The following is an 11,165-nucleotide window of genomic DNA, read 5'->3' on the forward strand; positions in this document are numbered from 1 at the left end:
TAGTCACTAGACATTATATATATATGTACAGGTATGTTCTATACAAGTGCAAGGGAATGTGAATAAGACATATGATGTGATAGATAGATATAAATATAAATAGCGTTGCGTATTGCACTGGTTTACTCTCTAGGGGGGATTTAGCTGTTCATGAGGTTGACGGCCTGAGGAAAGAAACTTTTCTTGTGCCTGGCTGTCCTGGTGCTCAGTGCTCTGTAGCGCCAGCCAGATGGCAAAGGTTCGAAGAGGAAGTGGCCTGGAAGTGAGGGGTCTAGGATGATTTTACTAGCCCTTTTACTGACTCTGGGTGAGTCCAGTGATCTGTTGAAGATCTTTGTGAAGATAGGGGCCAGCTTTTTAGACAGGCTGGTGAAACACCGTCTGGGCCCGGTGCTTTCCTTGTCTTCTGGTTGCGGAAGACCCGACACACCTCCTCTTCACAGATCAAAGGTGCAGGAGGGGGGAAGGTGGGGGGTTACTGGCGGTGTTAATCGATGCGTGGAGAGAGGGTCAGAATGGGTGTGGGGTGTGAGACAGGGTTCTTCAAACCCGCAATAAAACTCATTCAAATCGTCGGCCAGCTGCTGATTCGACGCAGTGCTGGGGGATGGTGTCTTGTAGTTGGTGATGTCTTTCAGGCCTTTCCACACTGATGCTGGGTCGTTGGCTGAAAACTGTTTCTTCAGCTTTTCAGAGCAGTTTCTCTTAGCCACTCTGATCTCCTTTGCCAGTGTGTTTTTGGCCTGTTTATGCAAGACTCTGTCCCCGTTCTTGTAGGCGTCTTCTTTGGCCTGACGAAGCTGTCTGAGTTTTGCAGTGAACCACGCTTTGTCGTTGTTGTATGTTAAATGAGCCCTGGTAGGGATGCACATATCCTCACAGAAACTGATATATGATGTTACAGAGCCTGTGAGCTCCTCTAGATTGGTAGCAGCAGCGTCAAAAACACTCCAATCAGTGCACTCGAAGCAGGCTTGTAAGTCCTGCTCTGCTTCCTCAGTCCATCTTTTAACAGTCCTTATGACAGGTTTAGCTGATTTCAGTTTCTGCCTGTAGGTGGGTATAAGATGAACCAGACAGTGATCAGAGAGCCCCAAAGCTGCCCGTCGGACAGAGTGATATGCATCCTTTATTGTGGTGTAACAGTGGTCCAGTGTATTATTGCTCTGGTGGGACATGTAACGTGCTGTCTGTATTTTGGCAGTTCACGGGAGAGATTTGCTTTATTAAAGTCCCCGAGAATGATTACAACAGAGTCCGGGTGTTGTTGCTCTGTGTCTGTGATCTGATCGCCCAGCTGTTGCAGCGCTGCGTTCACACACGCTTGCGGTGGAATGTAAACACTTACGAGAATGAACGAGGAAAACTCCCGCGGCGAGTAGAAAGGCTTACAGTTACAATGAAGAGCGCTTCTAGGTCGGGACAGCACGTCTTCTTCGACGCTCTTGCGTCTGTACACCACCTTTCGTTGATGTAGAAGCATGTCCCACCGCCACGTGATGTCCCCGCTGATTCTGCATCGCGATCCGCTCTGAACAACTGGAAGCCCGGCAGATGTAGCGCGCTGTCCGGAATGGCTTCATTCAGCCAAGTTTCCGTGAGACACAGAGCAGCAGAGTTTAAGACATCCTTATTTTTTTGGGACAGGAGAAGGAGTTCATCCATTTTGTTGGGTAGGGAGGGGAGATTCGCCAGATGGATACTAGGAAGCGCAGTCCTGAAGCCGCACTTTCGGAGCTTGACTAGCGCGCCGGCTCGCTATCCACACTTGCGCGTCTTGGAGCACTTGAGCAGCACCGCTGCACCTCCAACTACACACACACACACACACACACTTTCTGAACCGCTTGTCCCATACGGGATCGCGGGGAACCGGAGCCTACCCGGCAACGCAGGGCGGAAGGCCGGAGGGGGAGGGGACACACCCAGGACGGGGCGCCAGTCCGTCGCAAGGCACCCCAAGCGGGACTCAAACCCCAGACCCACTGGAGAGCAGGACCCAGTCCAACCCACTGCGCCACCGCACCCCCCACCTCCAACTACAATGTCCAGCAAAATGTCAGAATAATCAAAAATCAAAAACTGGTAAAATATTGGGTGGTGTGTACTGCTGAATGTTCAGCAGTTCTTCCCTGGTAAAACTGATTCTAGGAGTATGACTAAAGACAGGACAAACTAACAAAAACAGTAAAACAGCTGTGGAGCTCAACACCGAGGCGGCAATTTGTGGTGCAATCACCTATTTGGATCACGGGGGAGAATTAAAATCCAGTGAAATCCTGCTACAGAAATGAAACATTGAAGAGTGACTGTTTCCAGACAATACTCGCGCTTACAGCACCCGGTATTCCTGGGCGGTCTCCCATCCAAGTACTCACCAGGCCCGACCCTGCTTAGTTTCCGAGATTTTAAGAGATTGGGCGTATTCAGGGTGGTATGGCCGTAAACAAGCGCCAGTGCCGCGTGCGCCCTACTTGTAGCTGCTGCCCGCGAAAGGCTCACACAAAGAGCGCTCTAGCTCCACACCTAACCATAGCACCAGCCCGAAACCTAGCTCCAACCTTTACCATATTTCCAACCCTAACCCAAGCTCCAGCCCTAACCCTAGCTCCAAATCAAACCCTACATCTAACCCTAACCATAGCTCCAACCCCAACCCTAGCCCCAGCCCACACACGACTCGTACACGCTCAAAATTTTTTTTTTTCTCCTATCCACAGCCTACCCCTATCCAAGAATACAAACCTGCTCTGGATACTTAAACCCTGTTATGTCTAGAAGACATTATTAGTTCTTTTTTGGGGTTTGGAACGTTTTCGTTCGACGATAAAGTTCGTTTAAAATTGAGTATATTACTTCCTGTTTTTCCGAGCGCGTCACTTCCTGTTTTTCCGAGCACATCACTTCCTGTTTTTCCGAGCACATCACTTCCTGTTTTTGCGCATCACTTCCTGTTTGCTGAGCGCATCACTTCCGGTTGTCAGACCAGGAAAAGCGAGGAAGCCACATGGCCAGAAGCACATGGATTTGATCGCATCCACAGCTAAGGACTGAGAAATCAATGTCGTAAGTGACGGGAATTTATTATTTAGAGTTTAAAGAAAGGATATTAAGAATTATTTTATAAAAATATAGAATAATTTACGTTCTAAGAATGTTTTACAAACGAACATGTACATGTAAGCTGTATGGTTTATGTTAATGTTTGCCACATGTATATAATGTTTTGTTATGTAAAATAATGATACAGGACTATTTTTGTAAATTGATTTTCTTAATTTTTTTGTATTTTGGGTATAGTTTTCATTCCATGTCTTGGTGAAGGAGTCATCAGTAAAGTCTCAAAAAATACAACGACGACTCGTCTCTTTATCTTGAATGGAGTTTAGCTTGGTGTTTAGTCTGCGGTTGTTACACCTTGACGAGAACACTAGAGTGAAAAGACAGGAACGGATCAGTAATTAGCAGGATGGCTTCCGAAAGTTCAAAATCAGCTGCAAGTGGAAAATCTCAAAGGGTAGCCTCAAGTGCAAAATCTTCAACCTCTTTTGCCAGTACTGCAGGACGTGCACGAGCAAAGGCCGAAGCAGCTAAGATAAGAGCAGAATATGCAACTAAACAACTAGAGCTAAAGCTGGCAGCGGCTAACAAGGATTTAGAGGCAACTAGAAGAGATGCAGAAATACAGTTTGAAAGAACGAAACTACAAGCAGAACTCGAAGCCTTGCGTCTACAATGCGAAGCTGAAGCAACAGCCCGTGAGGCGCAGGTTTTGGAAATGGCTGAGGATTTACAAATTGTAGATGAAGTAGTGGCAACAGAGCTTCAAGATAAAACGGAACTTACAAGTGAATATGTTCGTTCACAAAATGCTCTTAAAGAAAGCGCTTCTCCGCCACATTTACCTGTTGAAAGCCAATCGTACAAAGACCAGGAGAAAAGCTTTTTAACCCATCAGACATTGGCAGACGACGCTGCAAAGCCTTCACGAGGCAGCATTACAAGAGATTTTGAAGAAAGGGACAACATGTACTTACCATTAATAACGAAAGTGAAGAAGAAGATTAAAGGGACAGATATTAAACAAGAAGGAACCGTAAATCAAAACTTCCAACCATACGCTCCAAGACAGTTCAATGTGCATGCTCAGCCTTTTTTCCCAAGTAAGGATCCTGCAGTCTTACCAACACCTGCAACAGACCCTTTAGCACAGTACTTAGCCAGACGAGATCTCACAAACTCAGGCCTGTACCAGTTTGATGACAAACCTGAGAACTATCGTGCATGGTACGCATCATTTACTAGTATAACCAGTGACATTCAACTAAGTGCAGTTCAGCAACTCGACCTCATGATCAAGTGGCTTGGGAAAGAATCCCGTGAATATGTCAAACGCATACGGGCAGTTTATGTCGGCAATCCATCCGAGGCACTAAACAAAGCATGGGAACGGCTGGGGGAGTGTTATGCTGCTCCAGAGATAATAGAGAAGTCACTTTTTGAGCGTCTTGAGAATTTTCCAAAGCTCAGCGCAAGAGATCACGTCAAGCTCCGTGAGCTTGGAGACTTGTTGACAGAAATACTTGGTGCCCAAGAAGACGGCTATCTTACCGGCTTATCTTATTTGGATACCTCACGTGGCATTTCACCAATTGTAAGCAAGCTACCCTTTGGCCTCCAAGAAAAATGGCTTTCTGCTGGATCACAATACAAAGAGGGACAATAATGACGTTTTCCTCCTTTTCAGTATTTCTGTGCATTTGTGTGTTATGAGGCAAAAAAGCGAAATGATCCCAGCTTCCTGAACCAAGGGAGCGGCACTGTCTCCTCAAAACAAGACAAGCCAACTTCAAGAAAAAACGACAGAATTTTCTCAGTACAGAAAACAGATATTTCTTCACCACAATTTAACAAAGCACACAATGTTTGATCTCACAAAACCTGCCCTTTGCACAACAAACCGCACTCACTACAAAGTTGTAGAGCATTCCGGAACAAACTTATAGAGGAAAGAAAAGCCTTTCTCAAAAAAAATGGCATATGTTTTAAATGCTGTGCATCGACATCGCATCTGGCCAAGGACTGTAAGGCATCTGTAAAGTGTCTGGAGTGTGACACCACCTACCACGTCACAGCCATGCATCCAGGCACATCGAGTCAATCATCAAAGGCCCCTCGAACACCAAAGGTGGACGGCGGGGAGGCTGAAACCACTAATGCAGACACAGCTGTCATAAGTTCAAGCTGCACGGAGGTATGTGGCAAGGGACAATTCAGCCGCTCATGTGCAAAAATATGCCTTGCAAAAATATACCCACATGATGCTGTCCACAAAGTGGTAAATGCATATGTGATAATAGATGACCAGAGCAACCGCTCATTGGCCAGACCAGAGTTCTTCAGCCTGTTCGGTATAAAAAGTCAGCCTTCCTCATATCAACTGAGAACCTGTGCAGGTTTAGCTGTAACAGCTGGAAGACGCGCTGAAGGATTCATGATCGAATCCATAGATGGCAAAGTGGCAATTCCTCTTCCACCACTTATTGAGTGTAGTGACATCCCAATAATCGCACTGAGATTCCAACTCCAAATGCTGTGATCATCAGCCCCATCTACAACATATTGCTAAACATCTCCCAGAACTTGACTCGAATGCAGAGATCTTACTTCTTCTGGGTAGAGATGTATTAAGACTACACAAAGTAAGACAGCAGGTAAACGGGCCACACAATGCACCGTTTGCGCAACGTTTGGACCTCGGCTGGGTAGTAATAGGAGAAGTGTGCCTAGGAAACATTCATAAGCCAATCATCAGCAACTTCAAGACCACCGCGCTGGAAAGTGGTCGTCACTCCATCTTCCGGCCATGCACAAGTTACATGCAGATAAAGGAATCATTACCCAACCTCAACCAAGCCCCTAAGATAACAGAGGAAACACTAGGAAAAACAGTGTTCAACAGAACTGACCAAGACAACAGACCTGCTCCATCAATCGAAGATGCAATGTTTATGGAAAAGATGGATACTGAAGTCTACCAAAACAGTAAGAATACCTGGGTAGCACCACTCCCGTTTAAGGAGCCACGACCGCACCTTCCTAACAATAAAGAGCAGGCTGTTAAGAGATTCATGTCACTGCAGAAAATGCTCAAACGGAACCCCGTAATGCAGAAACAGTACTTTGCATTCATGGACAAAATCTTTCAAAATGGACACGCTGAAGTAGCACCACCACTAAGGGACAATGAGGAATGCTGGTTCCTTCCTACATTTGGAGTATATCATCCTCGGAAGCCCGACCAGATTAGGGTGGTGTTCGATTCAAGCTCACAATACCAAGGAATCTCCCTAAATGATGTATTACTGACTGGCCCAGATTAAACAACACGTTGATCGGTGTTCTGCTCCGCTTTCGCAAGGAGAAAGTAGCCGTGTTAGCAGACATCCAGCAAATGTTCTACTGTTTTGAGGTAAGCGAGAACCATCAAAACTTTCTTAGATTCCTGTGGTACGAAGAAAATGATATCAACAAAACATCATTGACTATCGAATGAAAGTTCATGTTTTCGGCAATAGTCCTTCGCCTGCCGTCGCCATCTACGGGCTGAGAAGAGCCATTAGAGAAGGTGCACCACATTATGGCGATGATACTGTTCAGTTTGTGGAAAGACATTTCTATGTCGATGATGGTCTCATATCTGTACCAACTGATCACGAAGCAATTGGCCTGCTTAAAAGGACACAGGCCTCTCTAGCGGAATCAAACCTACGCCTTCACAAGTTCACCACAAACAGTCAAAACGTCTTAAAGGCCTTATCCCCAGAAGACTGTGTAACAACTGTCAAGGACTTAGACCTCAGCGGAGAGACACAATCCATCCAGCGCAGTTTGGGCCTCCTGTGGGAGATATCGACAGACACCTTTACCTTTTCTGTATCAACAGCTACAAAGCCCTTCACTCGTCGTGGTGTGTTTATCCACTGTACACAGCATTTTTGACCCTCTAGGTCTGCTGGCCCCTGTCACTGTCTGTGGGAGAGCCCTTCTTAGAGAGCTCACTGCTGACCTCTCCGATTGGGACACTCCTCTCCCAGAAGAAAAACGTGATAAGTGGGACTTATGGCGCGAATCGCTTCACGATCTCAAGCAGATGCACATACCACGAACCTATACGGACATGTCACTTTGCAACAGTGAGCACATTGAGCTTAGTGTGTTCGCAGACGCCTCGACAAAGGCGATTGGAGCCGTTGCATATCTCAAGACCGTTCAAAAAGATGGTCACACTGAGATCGGATTTGTCATGGCTAAAGGACGGTTAACACCCAAATCCGAACCTACCATCCCACGTCTAGAACTCTGTGCGGCTGTTTTAGCTGTTGAGTTGGCGGACCTCATCCAAGAGGAGCTAGATGTAAAGTTTGATGAGGTTAATTTCTACAGTGACAGCAAGGTAGTACTCGGATACATCCATAATACCACTAAAAGGTTCTACGTCTATGTGCACAACAGGATTCAGCTTATACGCCACTCTTCCAAACCAGAACAATGGCACTATGTTCCCTCTGAAGAAAATCCCGCGGATCACATTTCAAGATTCCTGCCCGCTCTCGTCTAGCGCAAACAACCTGGTTCTTGGACCATCATTCCTACGAAATACCCTGGAGAAAGCAAGCACACATGTGAAAGATTTGACTTAATACAACCGGAAAAGGACATTGAAATCAGGCCAGAAATAAAACTTACAGCACACACCTGATGGAGAACATACTCAATCAGATCGCTTCCAGCGCTGCTCTAGTCTTCATTCACTCCTTAGAGCTGTTGCATGCCTGACTCACATAGCTAAATCCTGCAAACAATCGGGCAAAGTTAGGGCGTGCAAAGGGTGGCACTGGTGTAAACAACCACGTTCACCCGAGGAACTTGACCAAGCTATGAATGTTATCCTCCAAGCTGCACAAAGATCTGCCTTCCAAAAGGAACTTGTGGCTCTGCAGGCTAAAAAGCCCATTCCAAAGGATAGCTGTCTCCAAAAGCTTAGCCCAATCATCACTGATGGCTTGATTCGCATTGGAGGCCGGCTACAACATTCGGACTTAGAAACTAATGAAAGGCATCCTGTGATTTTGCCTAAGAACAGCCATGTAGCCTTACTGCTGACACGCCATCACCATGAGCAAGTGAAACATCAGGGACGCCACTTCACGGAGGGAGCCATACGAGCAGCAGGATACTGGATCTGGGTGGTAAAAGGCTTCATCAACACAGTCATTCATAACGGTGTGACGTGCAGGAAGCTTAGAGGTAAAGTTGCGGAACAATTCATGGCAGACTTACCTACAGAGCGTCTCCAAATATGCCCTCCGTTCACCTATGTCGGACTAGATGTTTTTGGTCCGTGGATGGTTACTGCTAGGAGGACCCGTGGAGGACACGCAGAAAGTAAAAGATGGGCAATCATGTTCAGCTGTTTAAGTTCTAGAGCAGTACACATAGAGCTGATAGAATCTATGGATGCATCAAGTTGCATAAATGCACTTAGGCGCTTCTTCGCCATCAGAGGACCAGCTAAGCAGTTGAAGTCCGACTGTGGCACGAACTTCATCGGCGCAAGCAAAGAACTTGGAATGGATAAAAACCAACTGGATTCGGGAATACAAAGATACCTCAGCAAGAAAGAATGTGTTTGGGAGTTTAATCCTCCTCATGCTTCGCATATGGGTGGCAGTTGGGAGAGAATGATAGGCGTTGCTAGAAGGATCTTGAACTCTATGTTGCTAAAATGCCCGCCTCACCCACGAAGTTCTCTCTACATTAATGGCGGAAGTTGCTGCGATTATGAATGCGCGACCATTAGTACCGTTTCTACAGACCCGGACAACCCTCAGGTTCTTTCTCCATCCTGCTTCTCACCCAAAGTCAGGTGCTCCACCACCACTTGGTGACTTCTCGGAGAAGGGTATGTACACTAAACAGTGGAAACAAGTACAAGCACTGGCAAACCAATTCTGGACACGATGGCGTAGAGAATACCGGCCTTATTTACAGCGCAGACAAAAATGGACCACCCATCGCAAAGACTTGCAAGTTGGAGATGTGGTCCTGCTCAAAGACAAGCAGGCCGAACGCAATTGTTGGCCTATGGCAAGAATAAGCTCCACATTTTCTGGAAACCGATGGTCATGTTAGACAAGTCGAGGTTAAAACAGTTGAGCAGGGTACTGTGAAGACATTTCGCAGACCAATCACAGAAGTTGTTTTACTTCTCCCTGAAGATGTTTAGGTTGACCTGTGGTATACATATGTGTAGTGACCTCACGAGGTCAGGCGGGGAGTGTTATGTCTAGAAGACATTATTAGTTCTTTTTTGGGGTTTGGAACGTTTTCGTTCGACGATAAAGTTCGTTTAAAATTGAGTATATTACTTCCTGTTTTCCGAGCGCGTCACTTCCTGTTTTTCCGAGCACATCACTTCCTGTTTTTCCGAGCACATCACTTCCTGTTTTGCTGAGCGCATCACTTCCTGTTTGCTGAGCGCATCACTTCCGGTTGTCAGACCAGGAAAAGCGAGGAAGCCACATGGCCAGAAGCACATGGATTTGATCGCATCCACAGCTAAGGACTGAGAAATCAATGTCGTAAGTGACGGGAATTTATTATTTAGAGTTTAAAGAAAGGATATTAAGAATTATTTTATAAAAATATAGAATAATTTACGTTCTAAGAATGTTTTTACAAACGAACATGTACATGTAAGCTGTATGGTTATGTTAATGTTTGCCACATGTATATAATGTTTTGTTATGTAAAATAATGATACAGACTATTTTTGTAAATTGATTTTCTTTAATTTTTTTGTATTTTGGGTATAGTTTTCATTCCATGTCTTGGTGAAGGAGTCATCAGTTAAAGTCTCAAAAATACAACGACGACTCGTCTCTTTATCTTGAATGGAGTTTAGCTTGGTGTTTAGTCTGCGGTTGTTACACCTTGACTGAGAACACTAGAAACCCAACCACATCACAGCACACCCACCACAGAAATTTCAACCTACCTGCAATTCCACACGAGAGTCACAAGGGGGGAGACATTACTCCGCAACAAAAAATGAGAAAAATTCTCTGACAACACATGCGACTCCCACAACTGGACACCCCATTAACACACACATGCACACATACATAACGCCTTTACACACCTCCCAGCAACGCTTCATTCACCAGCATCACTCCACCATGCACAAACACACCGAAAACAAAACTGACATGTTACAACCTGGAAGAGAACACGTGTTGCCAGAGTAACCGAAATACAACTGTGTAAACGAAGTCCATAACTCTCCTCAGCCTAACCCTAACCCTAGCTCCAAGCCTAACCCAAGCTCACACCCAAAGACTTGCTCTGACCCTAGCCCTGGCTCACACTGTAACCCAAGCTCTATGTGCAGCTCCAGTCCTAACCCTAGCTCCAACCTTAACCATAGCTCCTGCTCTATCCATAGTTCCAACCCTAAAACTAGCTCCAACCCTTCGCCTTCCTCCTACCCTAACCCTAGCTGCAGTCCTATCCCTAGCTCCAAGCCTAAGACTTGCTCCAACCCGAATCATAGCTCAAACGCTAACCCTAGCTCCAACCCTACCCCTAAGCTCCAACCATAACCTAGCTCCAAGCCTAACCAAGCTCTATGCTGAGATCCAGCCCTAACCCCCTAGCTCAGACCCTGACCTAAGCTCTAACCGCAGCTCCAGCCAAAACCTTAGCCCAACCTTAACCCTACCGTAGCTCCTGCCCTATCCATAGATCCAGCTCTACCTAGCTCAACCATAACATAGCTCCATCCCATAACCCTTGCTGCAACCCTAAGCCTAGCTCCAACCCTAACCGTAGCTCAACCTTAATTCTCACTCCAGCCTAACCCCTAGTTCCAGCCCAACCTAAGCGCCAACCCTCACCCTAGCTCCAATCCAAACATAAGACTCCGACTATAACCCTTGCTGCAACCCATGCCTAGCTCCAAATAACCCAGTTATATACCTCCTCCCCTACAACAATTACGTGACAGACAGTACAAAAAAAAAAAAAAAAAAACATGGAGGCCTGGATGAAAAGTAACGTGTATATACTCCAGGCCCATTATGAAGGCATAATACACACACAAA

The 11,165-nt window shown here is 46.0% G+C and overlaps 1 pseudogene; it reads right to left on the bottom strand.

Annotated features, from left to right (window-relative positions):
• Positions 1-2,329: 2,329 nt before the first annotated feature.
• Positions 2,330-2,448, bottom strand: LOC114910617 (uncharacterized; annotated as a pseudogene).
• Between the last annotated feature and the right edge of the window lie 8,717 nt (positions 2,449-11,165).

The sequence above is a fragment of the Scleropages formosus genome, chromosome 5 (assembly GCF_900964775.1).
Source record: "Scleropages formosus chromosome 5, fSclFor1.1, whole genome shotgun sequence".
Classification (NCBI taxonomy): Eukaryota; Metazoa; Chordata; class Actinopteri; order Osteoglossiformes; family Osteoglossidae; genus Scleropages; species Scleropages formosus.